Raw genomic sequence first — 24,333 nt, 5'->3', positions numbered from 1 at the left:
GCCATGACTAACATGCATATAATAAGGGGTTTGAGGGCTTTTCTCCAGTGTCTTTGGGCAAAGGAATAATGAAAGACCACTTCCTCCCAATTAAAATCATTTAGCAAGCTGCTGAGTTTTCCCTTTTCCTGTTTCTCAGGAGAAGGTCATCAGTCAGTGAACTTCAAAAGGAAAAAGGCATGGATGTCTTATGAGGGTTCAGAAAGATGGAATAATGAAAGCAAAAAAGTTTTTGATTGATCGATAATAATAGGGTGTTGCCATTCCCAAGAAAGATGTATTACTTCACAATTTTCTATGCATTTGCTCTGAAGTAAGTCCCATTGTGTTCAGTAGTGCTTACTCCCAGGTAAGCATGCATAGAATTGCTTCCCTAATTATCATTCCACCTTATTCATTCCATAAATGTATTCGTTCAGCTAAAATAGCCATTAAGTGAAAGTTAGTTTCTTGCAGTATTAAGTCATTCATGTGAAGAAATCTCTGAAAATGAGTAGCTGACTTACTCCCACACAATAGGAGCATGAAGTCCCTAGGGGAAATATCAGATCTCTTTTCCTTGGACCACATTAGCTTTTGGAACTATTAAAGTTTTCCTTTTTCACTTTCCTCTGACAATTTATTTTCCCTTTGTGAAGTGTTTCCTACTCTGTGGCAAACATACTGGGAAAAGCCTTACATACTGGGAAAAGCCTTTGTCAAAGAGCTAAAGGGTAGTTATTTTTAGCGGTTTTCCTCCAGTTTTTGCCCACAAATACGATTACAATTTTGTATGTTGTTCTAAATTTTAATGAGCAGCTCCAGTGATAATCACCAAGCATCTATATTTATAGAATCATCATAAACGTGGAACTGTATTTTTATATATGCCAGAGTATTCCATATGTATAAATTCAGTGTGTTGAAATCTTTAGCAATAGATGCGTGAGAATTTCTACAGAAAAACTAAGCTAAACAAAACCCCATAATCCTATTTCTCAGAGTGTAAAATTAGACATATACCAGCGTATTTTGATTCAATTTAAGATCTTAGATCTAAATGATATGTTTAATTTTTCCTTCCCTGGAGCTACATAAAGATATGTTTGGTTTGATGTCTATATTGCGGGGGGAGAGAAAGCCAGTGGTCCTATGCAGACAGAACAAAACAAATAAAAAATGTAATAGACTGTATAAGAATTTCGTATCTTATATCTAGGTGTCTAGCTTCTCTTTAAGCTTTCACCCTTACACACTTTGTATATTACTTTCTGTTCTTGGAAACTGAATTTGATTAATAGATGAATACACATAGACAGTATGAATTATAGTTTTGTGAACATGTATCTATATGCGGTTTTGCCAGCTGGGACTTGAACTTTACAAACTACTGTAATCCTGGTATCAAGTCAACTATCATGATATTGCATGTAATTCCCAATGAGTTCAAATGTCTTCTACAAATCTTGCTGCTTGATTTGATATGAGATACCAGATTCCAGTTGGGTGTATGTTCAGTCCATCAGAATCAACACTTTCCATTTCAAATCCAAGTGATGCCCACTCATCTCCTTGTTTCACACATTTCTAGTCATCTAAAATTTACTCTGATTTTCCCAAATTCTTTTCAATTTTTTATTTTATTTTTTGTATTTAGGGCTGCTCCTAGACAAGGCTTCAACTAGCATATGGGTCACTGAGATATCACAAACAGGTTGTTGGCAGTAGGTATTTTTTTACTTCTCAGATTTTCCTTGAAAAGGGTAAATCTGGACCGAATGGGGAGGAGATACAAAATCCTACTCAGCCCCCTGAAGGGAAACTAGCGAAGCTCATACTGCTGCAGGGTGGTTAAGTGGGACACTGCAAGTAAGAAAAAGGAGGTTTGGAGGTGGTGCCTACCTTTTAAGACATGGGTAGGCAAACTAAGGCCCGGGGGCCGGATCCGGCCCAATCGCCTTCTAAATCTGGCCCTTGGACGGTCCAGGAACCAGCGTGTTTTTACATGAGTAGAATGTGTCCTTTTATTTAAAATGCATCTCTGGGTTATTTGTGGGGCCTGCCTGGTGTTTTTACATGGGTAGAATGTGTGCTTTTATTTAAAATGCATCTCTGGGTTATTTGTGGGGCATAGGAATTTGTTCATTCCCCCCCTCCAAAATATAGTCCAGCCCTCCACAAGGTCTGAGGGACAGTGGACCGGCCCCCTGCTGAAAAAGTTTGCTGACCCATGTTTTAAGACATAGTGCCAGCCTCTTTCCAGTTGGCTCTTTAGGGGCTGAGGAGTCCCACTCTTGCCCCCTCTCTTGAGATTTCCTCCTCCAACAGGGATGGGGCAAATCCCTCCCTAACCATCAATCTCATTGATGGGAATGGTATTTTTGATGGCAAATTTTCATTGCTCTGCACCTTTATACTCCAGAACATGTACTTGCTGAGCTAAGGCAATGAGACATCCCATTAACCTGGAACATATGGAAGAAAGCACTGGGATTGCTCTCATTTTCAGTGCAAATTATATAGCTATTTAAAATGACACGCACCACTTCAAACTTCATGTACAATTCTGTTTGCCACTGCTTTGTTATTTTCTCCTTATTAAAGCCGATAAAAGAAATATTCAGACTTCATCTGGAGCCGGTAGATGTTCTAGTCTTAGAAAATGTGTGCAGGAGTCAAGGTGGAAATATAAGCTTAGGCGTGGACCATTCGATCAAACACTGTTTCTCTTAACCACACTTCTGAGAGTGCCTGTCCATGGAGAAGCAAACTTGGAAATTACAGACTTTTCTCTAGCCTTCAAACACAAACTACAGAATCTTCTCTAGTCATTCAACATAATGATGTAGAACTTGATGCCTTTCCACATCTGTAATCCCTGTCTGGTCCCATACCCCTCACTTTCTCTGCTTAAATGTATGCCAGTATCTGTACTGCTCCAGTACTTATTTCACACGCCATTCTCCATTCCTTGGGGGAAGAAATAAATAAATCCCAAACTTTAAAGAAAGGAAATGGCAAGATCTATCATTTAGAATAAAGAAAACTGTATAAAGTTGCACACACCTCTGAATGTGCATATAATAACTTGCTAATAAATATGACTTTGGAGTCAGAAGAAATTTTTAATGCATGATTTAATTATTACTTGAAATAAAAATAATAGGCCCTGTCAAATCAAAAAGGTTATATCTTCACCCTGACAGAGTAATAAAAAACCCCATAATCAAATAAATTTTAAAGTTTATGGATTAGAGACATAATGAATAATTTCCCATCATTAAAGTTTTATTTTGTGAACAATAAAGCACCCTTAACATTATGCATCGGCTGCATTTCTTAGCAATTCTTTCATCCAGTTTTGTATTTAGAATAACAATAAGAATATGAAGAGAGGGTGGGGGTTGAGGATCAAGCCAGAAGGAGTCTTGAATCTATTTTGCTTAAGATTGCCTTGGGCTAAACACCAGGGACATGAAACAAACTATTCTTATCACCTTTCCCCAAACCTAACGATTTACATTGACAATGAAAAGTGCCAGCGCCAGCTGCACTTTAAGAAAGCACCACATGCCTTGATGAGCTGCAGGAAAAATGGGAAAAAAGCCCAGTTCAAGCTGGAGGTGTCAACCTCCTCTCGCCAGCTGGGTGACACAAAGCTAAAAGTGATGAGGTGCTAATTAGGGGCTGATGAGCAGAATCTTGGAGTGGAAACTTGTCCAAATAGCCTCTGTACTGAATCACAGGCTTATAAGCCATCTCTTATCTCCCACTACAGAGCCCTGACAAGAGACGAAGAAAATTAGTGCAGATCTTTATAGGTTCCTTTTTAAAGCAGTTTTTGGGTTCACACTCTTATCTTCTGGAATTATAATAAAATCACTGTGTGCCATATTTCAGGGCAGTTGTACAGCTTACCTCTAACATGTGACAGGAATAACAGGAAGAGACATTTTCATAGGATCTAAAAGCATGCCGTCAAATATTTTTCCCCCTAGTATGATTCTTAAAATATATCTTCCTCTCCGACACACACACACAAAAATGAGTTTTCACACCTTCAGATGGAAGTTTCTATTGCCACTCATCCCTATATGTATATGACATTCAGTTTTCGAAAAAGGAAAGGGTTCTGGGGGAAAATGTGTGTGTTAACTATATATATATCTGGCATGTTAGGGCTAGATTTAGGTTAAAATAATCTATTGAAATCACAAAAAGAAAACCTTGGGAGATTATGAATTTCTTGGCACTTACAAAGGCTGCCCAATACCCATGTTTGCTATGTGACTCACAAACATTTAAAACAAAGAGTGTTGATGTTACTCTCCAAAGCCTTGAGCAAACTGTTTGAAAGACTGTCTGCATGCCTATCAAGCAGTCTGCACTCTAAAATGGAGACCATTATTGTGTGCCCACCACCTAGATCAGTAAGACTAGCAGGGACAAGGGAGAGAGTGTTTTATGTGGCGGCCCCACAGCTACAGAACTCCTTATCATTTCATCTCAAGAAGCCTATCATACTCACTGAAAATCCACCCCTTTCAGATTGCCTACTCATGACTGATATTCTTTTGGATGGGATCCTTGGCTTCTGTTTCAAAATATTTCAAATCGTTCAAAACAAACCCACTTCTTGGAACATCTTATTCTTTGGGAATTGCGTGTGCTGTAACTAGCATGGCATACCCCATTGGAATAAATGGTTTGGAATGCACTCCTGTGGCAGATCTTCCTGATTCATTGGTTTGCCCTAGGCTTTTGACACAGGAGAACTTTCCACCAAGCACTTCTCCCAACTTCTATTCCAAAAACTTACAGCTGTGTAGAGGACTGTACCACATGAACATCTGATCGTTTATTGCCTCACACCCTGAAAGGAATTCAGAATTGGTTTATCAGCTGCCCATCCATCATCCTCTAGGTAGGATCCCAGTTGGGCTTTTTGACAGAATGTGTTTGTTAGTCTGATGCTGTGCTTTTCTTGGTTGTAATCTGAGTATATTAAAATCCTAAATGTATGAATTGCAGACCTTTGTGTGCCAACTGAAAAGGGAAAAATGCTAGCTTGATGAAAACTTGGCATAAATTAGTCACAACACATTCAGGAACTCAGCCTTATATCTGAAGAGTGCACAAGATCTGCATAAAAATCAGATGTAGTGATTGTTTCATCTAAAGAGTATTGGATTTAGTCTCTCATACTTTAAATAATACAGCGTAATAAAATATGAAATATGCTTTCCTGCACATTTGTAATTTTATTCAAAGTAGCGTGTTTTTTCCATATGTTTTCTCTCTCAGCTTCTGCAGTGATGGTGGAGATTAATTGTTATCTCTGAAGAAGTACAAGGAAATCCTGTCTTTGGAAAATATTAAAACCTCCCAAATAATGATGTTTATCTGATTCCCCCCTCCTTTTTTATTAGATTTGTATAATTCTGTACCATCTTGGTAGCTTTGATGCCACACAAGTTTCAATTGCCATGTATGGCAATATAGAGGTATACTGTTCATTTGAAAGAAAAACTATGTATTTTATGCATGCAACTCTTGCCAACATCTGTGGTTCATTCTAAATATTTACAGCCCATCATAAATGACTAGTCAGAATATGAACCAGTTACTATAATAATACTGTGACAGTCCTGCTTTTGGGTGCAGTGGGGGCAATTACAGTGAATGTCTAAACTTTGGTGAATGTTGCCATGGACATGTGAATGCTCACAATTCCAGATGAATTTTGTGAATGCCCCACCATAGAAATATTTCCTGCTTCTTTCAATAAACACATTTAGTTGACTGATACTGTATCACACAGTTTCTGGACATCCACAAAGTTTGTCTGGCATTGTTAATGCCAGTCAACAAAGGTGAGATATTCACTGCAACTCATCCTAGATATCCAGTTACAGATGGGAAACTCTGGCCAGTTGCTATCTCCCATCCCAACTTACCTCACAGAATTGTTGTGGCAATAAATTGGGATATCCCCCATGGGTGCTGCTCTAAGCACTTTGAAGGGCAGGCAGGATAGAAATGTGATTATAATTGAATGAATGATGAATGGATGAATGAATGACTGAATGAATGAATGAACAACAATTAATGAATGGGAAATGCTCCCAGTCCATGGGCCCTACAGAAATGTATGAATGAGACAGAGTTGAGGGGAAATAATCTAAACTGACAGATCTGAGTGTTTTATAACAACATTCTGCATAATATTTCTTTTATGTCACAGTTTGGGGAATGCAATGTTCTCAATTGATATGTGCATAAGAATACATCGGCTGAATTTTGGCAATATTATAAAAGAACGATCACTAATATAATATGCCAGTTTTTTCCACAGAAGCTCCCATCACCCCAATTTCCATTGATTTTGTTTTTCTCTTTCATAAGTATCTCAAGGATTTAAAATAAATGACAACTGATTGCTCTCGACAAACGTAAATTACACTTTTGCTTGAATCAGTCCTGGAGTGGCGGAAACACAAACCTGCATTTGAATTCCTAATGATTCTTCCCATTGTCTCGCTGCCGTTAGAACCTGTCAATCACTGATGAAAAGTACTAATCACTCCCAGAAAATCCCAGTCTCATAGACAAAAGTACCAGTCAGTAGAAAATAATAATAATACCAATTGGTCAAGGATGGAAAGGGAATCTCACTAGGGATCTAACTACACAATGGAATTTATTAAGTCCATTTTGTTTGAGTCTAGCTCCTTTTGCATCCAAAGGGCTGAGACTTTAATTTCTAAGTCAGCTAAAACCCACCAAGGTAACTTATATTCATTAGCTGGGCTCTGCATGAACTGCTGTGAAATCTCTTGGCTGTGACAAGGGCTTTTGGCTTTCAGCAGCAGCGGTAGCAGCCGGGCTTATTTTCATTTCTTTCTCTCTCTCTCTTTTTTTGGGGTGGGGAAAAAAGTAGATACAGTCAGAAGTTGGTGCTTCAAAAATCCTTAATTGGCTCAGATGCTCTTTTGCAGGCATTTCCAAAGTTGGTTCTCTCAAAAATTCTGACTAATTGTATACATTAAAGGACATTTCACAGTTAATGCTCTGCATCACAGTGGTTCCCCTTTGTGACAAACCCTGTTATGTTTACTACATAGAAGCAAAATCAAGAAGTACAGGGATGCATAATAAAGCACTGTCACTTCAGGTCACCAGTGGTGGCAGTGGGGAGGGGGAGTGCACAAAAGATAAAAACCCCCACAGATTTTTGTTTAGATATTAAAGGTAAAGGTAAAGGTACCCCTGCCCGTACGGGCCAGTCTTGACAGACTCTGGGGTTGTGCGCCCATCTCACTTAAGAGGCCAGGGGCCAGCGCTGTCCGGAGACACTTCCGGGTCACGTGGCCAGCGTGACATCGCTGCTCTGGCAAGCCAGAGCCGCACACAGAAACGCCGTTTACCTTCCCGCTGGTAAGCGGTCCCTATTTATCTACTTGCACCCGGAGGTGCTTTCGAACTGCTAGGTTGGCAGGCGCTGGGACCGAGCAGCGGGAGCGCACCCCGCTGCAGGGATTCGAACCGCCGACCTTTCGATTGGCAAGTCCTAGGCGCTGAGGCTTTAACCCACAGCGCCACCTGCATCCTACGTTTAGATATTAGGTATTATAAAAAGCTAATTCAGAAGCCTTGACACATACCCAAACCTTCTGCATCTTAAAATGATTCTGAACAGTTGCACTGAAAGCATAATTAAAATATGTTTATTCATTCTTAAACACTTGGTGTTAAAATGATATTATAAAAGAATATGCAGTGATTGCCTTTATGTTAGCCTGATAATGATGACCACCTCTGGAACTGACCAGGGAAGACAGGGAACGATCAACAACAGCACCAGCAGCAACAACAAGAAGTTACATGCACTGATATTAAAAAAAGGTCACAAGCAAGGTACTTCAATTACTCAAATTGCAAAATTAGGCCTGTGTACACATCACCAGCTTAAACTGCAGCTAGGTCTTTCTTTTTCTCAATTCAGATTGGTAGCTGGGTGGAGGGAATGCACAAAACACAGTATTTCATAAGAAATGATGGTATGGATACAGGAGAGAGGTGGATCCTGTGTATATTATTTGTATACTGCTTCCCAACCCTGCAATGGGTGTGCAATGGATGCCAAGTAAAGGGAATGTGTATCTAAGCTGTTTAACTGGCCCATGAGCCGTCCCCAAACCAAGCTGCCTGCTCAGCAAGTCCCCATGCGCTGTGTTAAACCGGCACAGTATGGAGCGGAGACTCTCTTCTGTGGCTCGGAAATCGCTTCTGGCATGCCCAGATGCCAGAAATCACGTCTGCGCATGTCTGTGGCGCAGGTAATCATTTTTGTGCATGCCCAGATACCAGAAATTGCGCCTGCGCAGAAGTGGTTTCCGCATGCGGTTCCGCTGGTCCGGCCTACGGAGGATCTCTGCAGGAGTGATCCGGCCCATTCCCAGTAAGCCTTGCCAAGCCCTGATCTCAGTCTTAGGATCTGGTTTCTTTAGCTACATATCAGAGTAGACAACAGCTGCAGCAATGACCTGGGAGTAAGCCCCCATTGAATTCAGTATGACTTAACTCTGAGTAAACATGGATAGAATTGTATCATTTAGAGGAACTTCGTGAATAGTTATATACAGAAAGACATTATGTATTTTGCAACTGTAATCATGTTTTATTTTGTGGGGCAGTTATGGTTGCCACATGTCCTCTTGTTCCAGGACACGTCCTCTTTTTCATGGGTATGTAAAATGAGAGTTGTCATAGCGATCCATAACTAAAAGCAGAAGTCAGCAAATGTGTCCCCTTTCTTTGCTCTTCTAAATATGGCAACCCTATACTGCCCTCTGCGGCCAAGGCTATTGCTTCCAGATAAGTATCTCCCATGTAACCTCTCAAAGTAGTCTGCATCTCAGAGCCTTAAATAAGAGCTTTATATACATTTTGTTTTTTCGTCTGGCCACAATTTGGAGGTGTTCATGGTTGGATAGTGTCTTCGAAGCTACAAACATGAGTCTGACCAAACTGCGGGAGGCAGTGGAAGACAGAAGTGCCTGGCGTGCTCTGGTCCATGGGGTCATGAAGAGTCGGACACGACTAAACAACTAAACAACAACAACAACAACAACAACAACAACAACATGAAATTAGAAAGCTAACTGTATTACAATGTACACATTTAATCCAAGAGGTACGCATCAAGTCAGTCAGTGCTGGATTTGAAAAGAAACTAATTCCGCAAATGGCTATAGAGACGTAGGAACCAACTACCGGTACTTTCAGGCATGAAAAACAATAACATTATCCAGCACAACCTTGTGTGATTCAGGGTTTTGTATGTAACTGAAGCAACATGGAACAAGAAGCATGGAGGAGCGACAGCTGTCACATACTTGAGTAACATGAGTAAGACAAGTCCACAGGCCAGGACTGTGTGCACCACATCCCTAAAGCACCTTAAAAGCGACCCCCCCCCCTTGGCAGGAAACAGCTCAGTCAGTAGAGCATGAAACTTATCTAATCACTTCCGGTCGGCGCCAGTGATTAATGGCGGACTTCTCCCGGAGCTCCGAGAGAAGTCTGCTCCGCGGGTTCGGGTCCTGCCGCTACGGCGAAGCGGGGACCCTCAGAAATCACAGGCAGTGAAGCCTGTGAACAAGGAGGCTAGGCGGGTGCCATTGGGCTCTCTCCGAACTGCGAAGGAGCCTTTTTAAAGGCTGCGGAACGGTTGCGGGGGGAGCGCGGCACTGAGAGCTGCTACCCAGTCCGTGGAGCGAAGCTGCATCGCCATTATCGGAGAGCGCTGATTTCTTCCGACAAATTGGATCTGAAAGCAACTACTCGTGAGTAGGATTTAAAAGCTTAAACTGAACTAAAGACTTAAAAAATCCAAATTACCACCACGGGAAAGGTATAAAAAGGAAGTCTGCCTTCCCCCGAGCTGTAGTTACAATATGGCAAAGAAACTGCTAAACTGTAACCTTTGAAGATCTTTTATTGAGCAAGAGTAACGCATTGTTAAAAAGCAAAACTTAATCCCATTTAGCTGGCAGGAGCGGTGGGGGAGAATTTCTGTAGAAACTATTTTACCTGCATGAAAGGAGAAGAGGAATATACATCCACTGTCTTTGTACCCTGGGGGAGGACTGCTCTGAAAAGGATTAAGATCTGTGAATTGTGGAACAACTTTGTGAACTCTTTTGAACTTTTGCTGAAAGATACTGAATTTGAGGACTGTAGCCTAAATTGTTACATATTGTAACTAATTAGAAAACAAACTGGAACTAGAGCTTCTTTCCTTCTAGAAAGAGCTAGGGGGGGATTTGGAAAGAATATCTCTACTTTAAAAGACTGTGGAACTAAGTTTGGAATTTCCCCCCCTAGAGGAGACTTTGTTACTTATATAAAAAACAACTAAGCTACTTGAAGCTCAGCAACTGGAAATTTCCTATTGGAAACAATACTTTAAGCGTGGGGCTGACCTTGGCTGGGCATGATAGTGGCATGGCAAATGACAAAGGAAAGATAGAATCACTTCAGGAGAAAAGCCTCAGATCCGGCAAACATTACAGAAGGGCCTCACTGACAGGAGCAGCTGCAGCCTCACAACCAAAATCCAAAGCTATGTCATCAGAAGATGTTTTGACTAAAGCACTGGGAAAAATAAACGAATCTCTGGAACTTCTTACGAGACAAGGGAGTGAGACAAGTAAACAAGTTGCAGAAACAAATAAAAACGTAGCTGAGATCTCAGCAAAACTTGATCTGAACACTTCAAGTATAAAAGAATTGGGAGCACAAGTTAATGCTAATGCACAAAATATTGGGAAACTTTTAGAAGAATCAGCTACCACTAGAAAGATTGCTGAGGAGGCAAGGGAGCTTGCAACTGCAACGCAAGAGAAAATACCACCAGTTGAGAAGAAACTGGCGGACCATGATTTGTCCTTTGCTATGTTGGACCTACAAAGGAAGGAACGGAATTTAAGATTGAGATTTGTACCGGAAAAAGAACAGGACAACTTGGTGGACTTTCTTACAAAAGAGTTTTATGAATTTTGGCAAGAGGGCCTGGAAGAGGATGAACTAAAGATTGTGAGTGCCTTTAGACTTGGAATAAGACAAAAAAAAGAACAAGGCAAGAGATTGCTTGATTACCTTGAGATCGAAGGAAGAAAGAGACAAAATTTTAAATTTGCACTACCAAAAATTACTGGAAATTGAAGATTCTTCTGTGGAGATCTTTAAAGATATACCCAAGCCTATTTTGGATGCAAGAGGTGATTACAGAGATTTGGTTATACTTCTGAAGAAATGCAGAATCTTCTTTAGGTGGGAATTCCCCCAAGGCCTGTCTTTTAAATATAGAGGAAAGAAAATAAGAATAAAGACACCGAGCGACAAGGACAAATTTTTGAGAGACCACGAAGAGGACCTGTTGAAGGAGGTGGAAGCTGAAGAGGAACCAATACCATCAGGAAAAGGAGTCTTGGACTTAGCAAATCTCTCGTTTGGATTGCAGCCACCGACAGAAGAGGAACAACAATTGGGAGCTGTGGGAGGAGTAAGTAAATAATCCCATGCGACTTCTGAGTTGGAACTGTAATGGTTTGAATGTTCCTCGGAAGAGGAAGAATGTTTTTCATATATTAAAGAAACAACAATTGGATTTGATTTGCCTACAAGAGACACATGTGATGAGAACACATAGAAGACTACTTATCAACAAAAAATTAGGACAAGAATTTATCTCATCTGACAGAGTGAAGAAAAGAGGAGTTGTCATATATGCAAAGGATAAATTGATGCCAAAATTGACATTTAAAGATGAACAAGGAAGATATTTGGCAATTGAGATTCAAATTGAAGGACAGAAATTTCTGATTGTAGGTGTTTATGCACCGAATGAAGGTAAATCTGAGTTCTTCAAGAAGTTGCATGAGACACTGCTGGACTTTCTAGACCTAAATGTAATTTTGATGGGAGACATGAATGGAGTAGTTTCCACAAACATGGATAAAGTGCAAAGACAAGTAATATCGAAAGACGGAAGACTACCAAAAACCATTTTTGACATGACTGACAATATGGACTTAGTGGATATTTGGAGAACAAAGAACCCTCTTGAGAGAGAGGGAACCTTCTTTTCTGAAGCCAAAATGACCTGGACTAGAATTGACCAAATATGGGTTACTAGAGGATTGGCACCAAAGATAAAAAAAGTTGAAATCTGCCCAAAAACATGCTCTGACCATAATGCCGTGAAGATGGAAATGAACCAAACAACAGCTGGCACCTTTAGATGGAGGATGAATGACACCTTATTTAGAGACAAAGAATTCTGTAAAAAGGCCAAAAAAACATTGAAAGATTATTTTGAGATTAACACGAGGACCAACGTTGAAAAAAGAGTAATCTGGGATGCAAGCAAAGCCGTAATGAGAGGTTTCTTGATACAACAAAATGCAATAAAAAAGAGAAGCCAAAATGCGAAAAAGGATAAGATCTTGAAAAAGATAAAAGAAGGAGAAAAGAAATTAAGATCAAAACCAAAGTCTCAGGAGATCCTGAGAGAAATTAAATTATACCAAGTTCAGTATATGGAATTGATGAATCAAGAGATAGAATGGAAAATAAAACAAATGAGACAGAAGACCTTTGAATCCGCGGATAAATGTGGTAAACTTTTGGCTTGGCAGTTGAAGAGGAGACAAAAATTAAACACAGTGACAAATTTGGAAGTGGATGGAAAGAATATCTACAATCCAACTGAAATTAGAAGTTGCTTCCAGAGATACTTTAAACAACTGTATGCACAAGGGCCACAAAAAGACTCCGATATAGAACAATTTCTGAAGGAAAATGGACTGAAGGAAATTTCAAGTGAGAATAAAGCACTTCTGAATCAGAAAATAACTGAACAAGAAATAGAAGGTGCCATTCAAAATATGCAACTGGGCAAATCTCCAGGGCCTGATGGATTGACTTCCAAATACTATAAAGCTTTAAAAGAATGGATACTACAACCTTTGAAGGAAGTCTGCAACGAAATTCTCGAGGGGAAAAAAGCACCTGATACGTGGAAAGAGGCATATATCACGCTTATACCGAAGACAGAGACTGAAAAGACCCAACTTAAGAACTACCGCCCAATTTCTTTATTGAATGCGGATTACAAAATTTTTGCTGACATTTTGGCTAAAAGATTGAAAAAAGTTTTGATGGAGGAGATTCACAGGGATCAGGCAGGCTTTCTCCCGAGAAGACACTTATCAGACAATGTAAGGAATATAATAGACATTTTGGAAATGCTGGAAGTTAATATAAATACAAAAGCTGTTTTGATATTTGTGGACGCAGAGAAAGCCTCTGACAATATTTCTTGGACCTTTATGAGTAAGAATCTCCAGGGGATGGGGGTAGGTCAAGGGTTTGAAAACAGCATAAGCACTATATATTCTGAACAAAAAGCCAAACTTATAGTGAACAATGTGATTACAGAAGAACTTAAAATAGAAAAAGGGACACGTCAGGGGTGCCCAATTTCCCCATTACTTTTTATTTCGGTCCTGGAGGTTTTGCTGAACATGATAAGAAAGGACCAGCTGGTTAAAGGGGTACAGGTCGGAGCGAAACAATATAAATTGAGAACATTTGCAGATGATTTGGTACTTACATTACAAGAGCCAGAATCTAGTACGAAAAGGGTCTTGGAATTAATTCAAGAATTTGGTCAAGTGGCAGGATTTAAATTGAATAAGTTAAAAACTAAGGTATTAGAGAAAAACGTAACAGTGACTGAGAAAGAGAGGTTTCAGATGGAGACGGGTTTAATGGTGGTTAAGAGTGTAAAATATTTGGGGATCAATATGACAGCTAAAAATATGAATTTATTTAAAGATAATTATGAGAAATGTTGGAAACAAGTGAAAAAAGACCTAGAAATTTGGTCGAATTTGAAGCTTTCCTTGTCTGGTCGAATAGCAGTTATAAAGATGAATGTATTGCCTAGAATGTTGTTTTTGTTTCAAACATTGCAAATTGTGGACAAGATGGAGTGTTTCAAGGGTTGGCAGCAAGATATTTCTAAATTTATCTGGCAGGGCAAAAAGCCCAGAATAAAATTTAAAATTTTAACTGATGCAAAGGAAAGGGGGGGTTTTGCCCTGCCGGATCTAAAACTTTATTATGAATCAGCAGCTTTCTGCTGGTAAAAAGACTGGCTGCTTCTTGAGAACACGGACATTTTGGATTTGGAAGGTTTTAACAATTTTTTTGGATGGCATGCATATCTGTGGTATGACAAGGTTAAGGCTCATAAAGGTTTTAAAAACCATATTGTCAGGAAAGCTTTATATAATGTCTGGATTAAATATAAAGATTTGTTGGAGAACAAAACTCCAAGGTGGCTGTCACCAATGGAGGCAAAAGCTCTGAAAAAACTTAATATGGAGTTTAAGTGGCCAAAATATTGTGAAATCCTAGAACAGGAGGGAAACAAATGGAAATTGCAGACTTTTGAGAACTTAAAAGATAAAGTGCGAGACTGGCTTCACTATTATCAAATACTGGAGGTCTATAAGTTGGATAGGAAAATTGGCTTCCAGGTGGAAAAATCAAAATTAGAAACAGAGTTGTTAGAATCCAATACTAAGAATTTGTCAAAAATGTATAACTTGCTGTTGAAATGGAATACACAGGATGAAACAGTTAAATCAGGTATGATTAAGTGGGCACAAGATATTGGTCATAACATTATGTTTGCTGACTGGGAAAGGTTGTGGACCACAGGCATGAAATTAACGGCATGTAATGCCTTGAGAGAGAATATTATGACTGGGCCAGGGATTTTGGTTATAATATACAGTTAGCAGATTGGGAGAAGGTATGGAAGGAAAATATGAAATTCACTGCATGCATGACGATAAAGGAAAATATTATGAAAATGGTATATAGATGGTATATCACTCCCGTAAAATTAGCAAAAATGTATAAGACATGTAACAAATGTTGGAAATGTAAGGAAAGGGAAGGCACATTTTATCATATGTGGTGGGAGTGTAAGAAAGTAAAAGGCTTCTGGGAAATGATATATAATGAGTTGAAAAGGATGTTTAAATACACGTTTGTGAAGAAACCAGAAGCCTTCCTGTTAGGAATTACAGGAAGAGAAATTAATAGAAGTGATTATAAACTTTTTCAATATGCAGTGACTGCGGCAAGAATTTTAATGGCTCAAAAATGGAAACAAGAAGAATTACCAACATTGGAAGAATGGAGACGGAAATTGATGGATTTTGCTGAACTAGACAAACTGACAGGAAAAATTAGATATCAGAAAGATCACAAGTTCACACAGGACTGGAGAAAGTTTACGACTTATCTGGAAAATATTTGTGATGAACAGACAACGCTAGTTGGATTTAAAGAGGCTTTGTGATGAGAAAGGGTATTGTGAGAGGGATAAGAGTTGTAAAGATTAATCAACTGGCAATACAATCATAAAGGAAATGTGAAATAAATTTAAAATTATGAGGATTGTGGAGGGAGCGGGGGGAAGTCCAAAAGAATTTGGTATTATAGTGGATATGAATGTGTCATTTAAATCTGTAAAAGAAAATTTTTCTAAAAAATTAATAATAATAATAAAAAAAAAACTTCAAAAAAAAAGAGAGGGAGAGAGAATATTATGAAAATGATCTATAGGTGGTACATGACCCCAGTCAAGCTTGCAAAAATTTACCACTTATCAGACAATAAATGTTGGAAATGTAAAGAAAATGAAGGTACATTATTTCACCTCTGGTGGACATGCCCAAGGATTAAGGCTTTCTGGGAAATGATATATAATGAAATGAAAAAGGTATTTAAATATACCTTCTTGAAGAAACCAGAGGCCTTTCTCCTGGGTATGGTTAGCCATGTGGTGCTAAAGAAGGATAGAACGTTTTTTATGTATGCTACAACAGCAGCAAGGATACTCATCACAAAGTATTGGAAGACACCAGATTTACCCACTCTGGAAGAATGGCAGATGAAGATGACAGACTACATGGGACTGGCAGAGATGACCGGCAGAATCCGAAACCAGGAGAAAGAGACAGTGGAAGAAGATTGGAAGAAATTTAAAGATTATCTAAGTAAACATTATAAAATTAACGAAGGTTAGATTTGACATGAGTCTTAAAATTTTGTGGTTTTCAGGGGCTTTGATTAAGGGAAAAGAACAGAATTATTAAAAATAATGGGAAATAAGGAAATGGATTTGCTGACTTGATAAATGGAATTAGAATACAGAAGGGGGAGGTGCGAGGAGGTCGAAGAAATTAGGTTTAAGAAAATAAGATTTGAAACTATGCATGTTTTTGGTATTGTGTATGTTTTTTATTGTTGTCTGTGTTTATATGTGTTAATTGGAAACTTTAATAAATATCATTTTTTTAAAAAAATGAAACTTATCTAATCAGTCCCAGAAAATCCCAGTTCCCACACTGAGCAAAAGATTCTTGACTGCAGGAGATTGGACCAGATTTGTGTTTCCTAAATTTGGGGCTCCAGATTTTTTTTTTCCAACTACAACTCCCGTCATCCATAGCTAGCAAGACCAGTGGTCAGGGATGATGGGAATTGTAGTCCCAAAACACCTGGAGACCCAAGTTTTGGAAACACTGGACTAGATGGCCCTGATGGTCCCTTCCAGCTTTACAATTGCATGATTCTAAGAATAATCGTGGTAACTGCTGTTTATCCCTCACCTTTCACCCTTCACAAACTACAGTACCCAGGATAATTGCGCTTTGTATATGCTTTAAAGGTGTGGCGCATATGCTACCTAGGCCTGCATTACTCATGGCAACCTGCCAGCCAGACAGTCCCACTTCAGGTGAAAGTTCTTCTTTTGAATCCCTTACGTTGCTGACTCTGGTGACAACAGACAATTGTACTTACTGATTCTGCGGATGTAATGAACCATAGTGAGCACTGGCGATAAATGAATCATTTTTATTTCCAGTAGGTATCAGTTTCGCATGTTCATTCACAAGTCTGTTCCAGGCCATTTTCCAGTCCAGTTTCACATGTTCATTCACAAGACTGTTCCAGCCATTCCACTATTATTAGTATTTATCATGAAAAAATGCATCTTCATATGCATTTTACCCAAACACACACATTTTGGTTATTTCCCTTATTTGAGCCAAGAGCTGTAGTACAGAGAAGTGCAAAAACTGATGCATATCTATGCCCTCATCCGCATAGTAGAAAGTGTGAATCAGGATGGTTTGCTTAAAAATGCAGACTGAATAAAAACCTTCAGAATCCCAAGTGGGTGCAGGACAGAATTCAGTGAGTTGAAGCTGCAAGGCGTTGTTGGCTGCTCAATATTGGCTTGCAGGGAGAACTCGGAGTGGCTTGCCTTTCAGTACAGCTTTCAATGTGTTATAAAATTAGTCCTATATTTGCCTTTTAGGCACAAATGTACTTTTTTTATATAAACAATGGTATCACAAACCTTAAAATCAGTGGCATAATACCACCAAGCTGGCCTGAAAACCTGCTGCAAGTCAAATCCTGCAAACAGGAGTACAGCTATTAGTATAGCCTATAAGATTGCATTTTGCAGTTATTCTGGGGTTGAAGAGGAGGGGGAATGTTGGAATATTTTCCACGTGAATATGCTTTGCTTCTGTGATACAAGCCCTGCAGGCACATTAATCCTCAAGTATATTAATCCACAGTGCCATCTAGCCACCTGTGTACATTTAGTTAAACCTGGACCAAAATAAAAGGGGTTTTTTATTTTAAAAAAGGTAAAAACATCCTTGCTAAACTGTAAAAACTAATTTTAAAAAATTGTCAGGAGTTGCTGGCCATAAGGGAAAATTAATGGCTTGCCTGGGTGGTTTTGCCAACAATTGCTGACCCAAAGGAAACCTGTAAACCTTTACTATCACTTTAGATTCAGCTGCTGCAACTCAGAACATTATAAACTGGATATTAGTTCCATTAAATCATAATGAACCATGCTGAATTTCAATGAACTGTTCTGTAAACACCTGCTCTTATGCAACACAACACTCTTGCTTCCAGAAAAGACTTCCCTTCATTTTCCTTCGGTCCCTTTGCTGTGTAACCGATTAAAAAAAGAAAGAAATGTGTTTAACAGCAGTTAAATATAAAACAGTTTTGAGATCTCTGTAGGGCCCCATAACTGTAAAAATGAAGTAAATAAAACAAAATGATAGCCAAATTAAACCAGCCATTAAAAAGAAGCCCTTCAGTTATGTCTTAACAGGACAACAGGAAAAAGGGTGAAGATGCTGATAGCCTACTGACTGCAGCATAGTATGATGAAGGGTGAAAACTTTTGTAATTATAAGGCACGGTGTTTTAATGTTACCACTGCAGCTGAGAAGGTATTTGAACAAATCCACAAAAATCTAGCATCCAGCTTCCGTGGAGCAGTTCACATTTCTGTTTTAGTTACTGTATAGGAAGCAATGCATAGGTGGCTTCTGTCATAGAGTTCAACATTGGTGGTGTAATAACTGAATGAGAAATCTGACTCAATTCACCATCTAGTTTCCAAGAAAATGAAAATTCTTTTGTTTTATTTATATAGGCCATTTCTACACAAACACAGAGTGTACAAAAAAAAACCTAAACCAACGGCAACATATCAAATTTTACTAAAATACACAATTAATATAAAAATGTTACACTAATAGAAAATTACTAATCCATATAAACCAATAAACAACAATTGTGTTTTAAAACATCCCATGGATGATAAGGGCATGTTATTCAGTAATGACAATATTAGATATAAAGATTCCTCCTTTCTGTTAGGTTTTAGGAGGTCATGCTGTCACATACCTCATGTAATAAAATGTATGCAGTACGTGTACAAAACAACATAGAGGAAGAAAGGTTAGTGAAGGTACACCTGCCCCAAACACTGAGATGGCTGCTGGCTCCCCTCATGTATAGCTCAGTAACAGTAATCTGGTTTCAGTTCCTTGATCTCAGTATCATGAAATATTCAGAGTTGGACAAGGAAGTCTTGCAGGGCAGGGTGGAGCAGGGTACGGGGTGTGGATAGCCTGTTCATAATACAGCTGAGCAAATTCATATACCAAAGTGGATAACTACAAATATTGGCAATGAACACTAAAGCTTTATTCCCTTATCCACCCTTTCCCTCTTCCCATTTCCTTTCCATTTTGTATGTTAACGAATAAAGTCATGACATTTTTCAAAACATTACAGAGAACGTTTACAAGCTGCAGGAACAATTGGAGCGGAGGCACAGTTTCACTACTTGCTGTCAGCGTGTGAAGACCACACAATCCTCGGTCACTTGGTTTATCTGCAATACACAGACTCCAGTGACGTATTCACAGCCGCAAGTGGTCAAAATCCAGCTAAGGAAGATCTCCTTGCCTCCCTCGATTCCAGCCAGTAATTTTCTATTTGTGGAAAGTATAAAACTAAAGGCACAGGAAATATTTTAAGGGAGTTGATTTGGGAATGGGCATCTTTCTTAGAAGCACAGCAAATTTTGTGGAAGACAGAAGACTGAACTTTTAAGGAGCAATGTGGCAAGATGCTGTTATGAGTTTGTGGGTGCTAGCTATTTCTCCTGGAACCAGTAAGTGTTAGAATTTAACCAAGGCTCTGGGTGTGAAACTGAGTGCTAGACTACACGAATCTCTGGATTTAACAAGTGTCAAAAGCTACAGTACTTAAGACAGGCTAGCTTCCCCGTGAGGTGATTGCTTGACCATTAAGAGAACAAGGCATCGAAGAGCTTATGTTAGAGGAACCACAACTTAATTTCCATCCCATTGATTGGTAAAATGGGGGTGGCAAATTATCTATGCCAGCTGTGATTTCCAGCCACTTTGGGGGGTGGGGAGGCTGGTCTGAAGGAAGCGGGGGTGCATAGGATTCTGGCTTTAGACAAAAAACTTTTCTATGCCTTGCTGTAGGTGAACAGCAGAGCAGTTCTGCAGAATACTTTGGCCTATTTCATATGTACTAAAATCCGCCAAGCAGAACAGTTCCAAGGGCAGAGCTGCATGGAGGAAATAATGTATGAGCCAAGAAAACCACACAACACTTGCCAGGGATTCGTGCAAATAAGGCAGGAACATCTACTGGCATATTCATGTGAACTGCTCCCGAGTAGCTAGCTGCATTATACTGTCAACCCATATATTTCTCCCTCAAAGCAGCAGCAGCAGCCACTAGGTTGGACCATGTGTGGGACATTATCATACATAAACTGGGCAGCAGTAACTGTTCACAGAGTACATACAGTAGAAATTGAGGGGGCTATAGGTGTTCTCAGCAGTAACAGGGCTGAATTTAATGTGACATTATATACACTTGGAGCTTTTTTTCAGCTGGAACTCAGTTCCAGCCCCTCAGGTTGGCGCCATTGGCATTATAAGAGAACAAGGGAGACATTTATGGTGAGTTCTAGCACCTCTCTTCCTAGAAAAATAGCACTGTATACACTTAAAGAAAATGGTTAATTGTTAATATTATTCTGGTGAAAATTCAATGATGGACCCCATATTCCGCAATGTGTTCCTGATCAGATTGTGGCCCACACTAATTTCCTTCTGATAATGGTTATGATAATAACAATAATTTTATTATTTATACTCTACCCATCTGGCTGGGTTGCTCCTTCCTTCCTTGGCTGTACTTACCCCCAAAGGTCCTGGTTACTGCACTCACATTGGGGCCCACAACTGGTTTTCCTTCCAAATAGAAGTGGTGAGCTTAAAAATTGTGTGTGTGTGTGTGTGTGTGTGTGTGTGTGTGTGTGAAATAACAACACATGTTGTTTGGCCCTTATGAGCGCCTCACACTTTTTTGGGAGGGTGTGTCTAGAATGCACCTTTTCAAATAGAGTTAAAGTGGAACAGAACACAGAACTACATATATATTTCAACCCACCAGAATATACTATAGGTTTGACATTTATATTGCCAACTCTGGAAATGCAGCAGCCGATTTAAGAGTCACTGTTGAAAACAGCCTCTGACAGAAAGAAAAAGAAACCCAACACAAAAAGAGCAAAAGGCAAACGAAGCACAAACTGCTTCAAGTAAAGAAAATAACAACAATAAACTCTTCCCCTCCCTTCCCTGAACTCAACAGCCTCAATTCAAAATGTTTCTTGTTAGCAATGGCCAGATTCCCAGTCCTCGTTTGGACCTGGGCCCAGGTGCTTGCAAACAGACAAGATGACAAAAAGGCATACTTTTTAATGCCTCCACTGTAAAAATCTTCTGAAAGTTCTGTAGGTAAGATCGCCTCCTATCTCAAGCCCCTTGTGCACTATGTATTTAAAGAAGCAAGCATATGACTTAAACCAGCTTGGTTCCCCTGCCCCCAAATAATCCTTGGAACTGTAGTTTTTTAAAAAATGCTTAGAGTTGTTGAGGGACTTATCTGGATGGGAGTAGCATGGTATGATGCCCTGTGTTAGAAACTGGGATTTGAAAGCTAGGAGCTAAATAGCACCTTAAACCCAGGTTATGGGTGCAACAATGGAATGTCTAGGCACACTTTTTTATATATATAACAAGAATACAAAGCTGAAAATGAACTGCAGCTAAATATTTTGTTCATTTTTCACATGGTCTAGTCTTCCTCTGCCCACCCCCCTAATATTCTTAAGAGGGTCTTTTCTCCAGTCTTTGGAGAGTAGCTGGAAGTGGGGAGGCAGAAAAAGGTCCCCCTTTCCTTCCACTCTGCAGTTTTAATCTGAAATCTTAGGCATAGTACTGCGCCCGGAGCTCAGAAACTGCTCGCACTAATGAAATTCCCTGTTGCAAAATGCGCCCAGGACAATGGGAGTTTCAAACACTGGTGATGCCAGAGTTGCAAGGCCACACCAGTGGATAATTTTTATTGCAATTGTTTGTATGGTTTTAATAGATTTTTTTAGTGTGTTGCTGTTAACGAATTGGGGGGGGGGGGTTAAACCACAGAAATTAATAAATGGTAGGATTTTGATTATTTGGGATATGAAGGAAAAAACAAGCTGCAGAGGAATTCCTGAGCTAGCCTGTGCAAAATGACTGGCCAAGCTAGGGCAGTTAAGAAACAATAAAGGGCCATTGAGAGCCATTGGCAATGCAAGAGAACTGTCCTCCCCACTTGTGCTGAGGTGTGTACAGAGACTGGGGGTTGGAAGGTTGCCAGGGTAACTGGGTGTCAGGTGACAGGAAAGAGAGTTTTTAACAGGGTGTTGGGGGAAGAAGGGAGAAGAAAGACTGGGATCCAACTTGGGCAGATTGGCTGAAGGCTGGCTGCACTGCTGTGGAGGGCAAGCCCCTCTTGAAATGACTGTACTGTACGATCCCTCACTCCAGACTGTAGATATAAATAGGCGAATAAACCATATTTCTTACAACTATAGCAATCTCCACCATGTCTCAATTCTCCAAAGGAACACAAACCCTGGGTGAGTGCCTGGAACCCCCTAGGATCTTGCTGTCACTCAACAAAGAGTGGGAGTGGCAGAGGTCTTTTGTAACTAACACACACACAATTAAAAATGCCTCTGCTGGTGTGTTTGCAAAGCCCAACCCCACTGCCATGACACCCCAATCCAGGTAAGCTATAGCAACCTCAGTGTCACCAGTCACCACTGGCTGTGCCCTAGGAAATAAGGGAACATAGGAAGAGCACTGCTGGATCAGGCCAAAGCCCATCTAGTCCAGCATCATGTTCTGACAGTGCATACTGCCTCAGACAGTGCAGGTAGAACAGTGGGTGTAGAAAAGAGGGAGAGAGAGAAGATAAACCCCAATGGCAAAATGGACCAAGAGTCAATATACACTCCAGCAGGCTTCCTCAACCTCGGCCCTCCAGATGTTTTTGGCCTACAGCTCCCATGATCCCTAGCTAGCAGGACCAGTGGTCAGGGACGATGGGAATTGTAGTCTCAAAACATCTGGAGGGCTGAGGTTGAGGAAGCCTGATGTACAGGGACACTGGAGGCAGAGAGCTTTATTTTCAGCCAGAACTCAGTTCCGGCACCTCTCACTGCGCATGGAAGATGGAAAGCACCAGTATCCTGGGACCAGAGGCCACCATAGCAGATAATTTCTAGGAACCACAATATTTCCTGCGAAACATGCAAACTGGCCCTATGTAACTAACTGCATAGTTTTCTGAGCTGACTCTTTCTGGTCTGTCATTAGGCAGCTGTACCCTTGTCTTCCCACAAACCTTCTTGAACTCTTGCTTTCATGGGCCAGCACAAAGGAGGGAGCAATGGGGGGGAGAGAAGCACTATTTACCAACTCACAATTACAAGCCACCTCTCATGCAAAGGTATATGCTAATGTGGGGCCTGCACAGAAAGGACGTCGTCGCAGCTGAAAGGAAACAAGCCGCTTGTAAAAAGCAAAGCGCCGCGCAAGATGCCTTATAGACTTTGCCTGCAGGAACTGTATCAATTAACGACGCTAAAAGCCCCAGCGTAAGATGGGCACTGCACACAGCATGTCTGCCAGTGTTTTATTATCAAGTCCATTATGATGAGTTCTTGTCCCAGACAAAGGAAGAACAGAAAAAGAATTCAGGCTGACAAATTAGACTTGAAATCAGTTTCATTTACATAACGACTGGAAGTTCATTAATAACAGAGTTTTAATTATTCATGCTCTTGTTTCACTAGATACAGCAGTTTTCCCCCTGCTGTGCTAGATGTCTGGATTAGCTAAAACGAACCATGGCAAACTGATGGGCTGCCCAGATTTCTTAGATTCTTTTTCTGCATTCAGCACTACAAAGAAGAGGGTAGCAAAAGGGAAGTGTGTGTGTGTGTGTGTGTGTGTGTGTGTGTGTGTACTACTGTTTCTTTCACCCGAGTTTCCAGCATGCTTGTGCTTGTTAAAGAACTGTTTTGCACCGGGTGGGAAACTTCCCATTTGAATTGGAAAGCAGCCTTGTGAAGTGTTAACGGTGTGAGATGTTCAAGCTTTGCATACATTTGTCAATCAATAATTTCTCGCATAAGGAATATTGCACTTCTGTGAGAGGCTTGTAAAAACTGTTGCTTGCTGCACATTTTCTTCCAAATATTTTTAACGTTACTTTTCTATCCAGTGCAAAACACAAAGTGGCTGTTAACAGTGAGGACAAGGCTACAGAACTTGAATCTTGCATGGGTTATGTGGGACCGTTTCTTCTTCTGTGTACATATAGAATAACTCAAAATGAGCATGAGCAGAATGCCAAAATGTTATCAGTGAGCTGCTAGATTTCTGCAGTGAAGATCAGGGAGCCTGAGTCAATAAATCTGATTTGCAGTTAAATTTA

This window comes from Podarcis cretensis (genome assembly GCF_951804945.1).
Source record: "Podarcis cretensis genome assembly, chromosome: 6".
Lineage (NCBI taxonomy): Eukaryota > Metazoa > Chordata > Lepidosauria > Squamata > Lacertidae > Podarcis > Podarcis cretensis.
Note: the sequence above shows the minus strand (reverse complement) of the source record.